Source organism: Mandrillus leucophaeus, unplaced genomic scaffold (assembly GCF_000951045.1).
Source record: "Mandrillus leucophaeus isolate KB7577 unplaced genomic scaffold, Mleu.le_1.0 Scaffold59, whole genome shotgun sequence".
Taxonomy (NCBI): domain Eukaryota; kingdom Metazoa; phylum Chordata; class Mammalia; order Primates; family Cercopithecidae; genus Mandrillus; species Mandrillus leucophaeus.
Genome location: NW_012106363.1, coordinates 4,679,512 through 4,681,427, shown reverse-complemented (window position 1 = coordinate 4,681,427; position 1,916 = coordinate 4,679,512).

Here is a 1,916-nt window from a genome sequence, read left to right as displayed (position 1 = left end):
CCAATGCGCCTGGCCCACACATAGTCTTTTAACACCTACCATGCTCTTGGTGCTAGAAATACAAAATTTAAAAAAGACTTAGCTGGGTGCAGTGGCTCACGCCTGTTATCCCAGCTCTTTGGGAGGCCAAGGTCGATGGATCACTTGAGGTCAGGAGTTTGAGAACAGCCTGGCCAACATGGTGAAACCCCATCACTATTAAAAATACAAAAATTAGCTGGGTGTGGTGGTGCATGCGTATAATCCCAGCTAATCGGGAGGCTGAGGCAGGAGAATTGCTTGAACCTGGGAGGCGGAGGTTGCAGTGAGCTGAGATCGTGCCACAGCACTCCAGCCTGGGCGACAGAGTGAGACTATCTCAAAAACAAACAAACAAACAAACAAGACTTGCTCCATGCCCTCAAGGAGTTTGAAATCTTGACCAATAAATCAAAGACTAAAGTACAGTGTAAAATGAAAAAGCAAGGCTCAGGAGTATATGTGGATGAAATGTAAGTGAAATACAGGTGTAGGTAAGGTATAAAAAGAAATCCAGACGAAAGCTCGGAATAGCATGGGAGTGCTACCATTTCTGTAAAAAGGGGAGAACATTTATATGGCTTGTGTGTGCATAAAATATCTCTGTAAGGCTGCATGAGAAACTGGAACACTGATTTCTCCAGGAATGAAACCAGAGAGAGAAAAGGAGGGAGAGACTGTTCACTGTACCCTTTTACACCTCTTGAATTTTGAACTCCCTAATTTTTCATTACTTCTTCATTCAGTCACAAAGTCTCTAGGGACTCAAGAAGCCAGAGAAAGCTTAAAGTGATGTTTAAACCTAGTTGTGACTTACTATCTGGATTAGCTAGATGAAGAAGCGGCAGCAGGCTGGGGGATGTTTCAAGCCCTGCATAAACTGGTCAAGGAATAAAAGAAGCTCCATATTGAATATGTGGAGCCTAGGGGGGCCAGGGTAGGGGTTGAGGGTGAGTAGGAGGCAGAGCTGAGGCCCCAGAGGTATAAGGGCCCCTCATGTGGAAGGGCCTTGGTGGCTTTGGTGCCCAGAAGTCTAGATTTGGTCTCACAGGAGGTGGAGAGTGAAGAAGGGCCTTAAGCAAGGGAGCTGCAGAGAACCTACCAGCAGCCGAGGGCAGAGTAGGCTGCAGCTGGGCTAGGAAGGTGGGGAGTTTCGCAGGAGACTGTGGAATCATCAGGGTAAAAGGTGACCAAGCTTTAACTGAGGACCAGGCAGAGGCAGTAAAGCGATAAACAGATGAACATGTGAGAGCTTTAGAGGGTGGCTCCATCAGGAATTAGCTTGCTTAGGAATTAGTGTGATTAGATGGGCTGCCGGTGGGGGGGAGCAGGGGCGCGGCAAGGCCCTGCGTACGTGATTCTTCTTCCTTCTCTCTCCTCTCCCAGCTTCCCTGGTCCCTGCTTCCTCAGTTCTGATGCTGCAGGCAATGAGTCCCCCACCTCTCCCATTTCCGTGGTCTGGTAGAGAATAAGAAAATCAGAGGGGCCAAGGGGACGATGAGTAACTACTCCAAAGTCACCTCCCTGCCCCTCTCCTACCCCAGCTTCTGTCAGAAATGAAGGAGGAGGGAGAGGAGGGCAGGGAGCAAGATATTTTTGGTGCTTAATTCAAACCCTGCCTGCAACTCTGCCCCTGCATGAATATCCTCTCTTCCATCAGACCAGGGCCTCTGTCTCCCTACACACGACCAGCCACAGAATGTGTGGAGCCCAGTGTAAAATGAAAATGTGTAGGTCTTGTTAAAAAATTATTAAGAATTTCTAGATGAGGACAGCAGAGTGTTAAATCTAGCATGCGCCCTTCTAAGCAGGAGACCCTGTGTGACAGTAGAGGTCGAACGCCTATAAAGCTGGTTCTGTCCCCAGGCCTCAAGGTCAAGTAGGGAATTGTGTGTGGG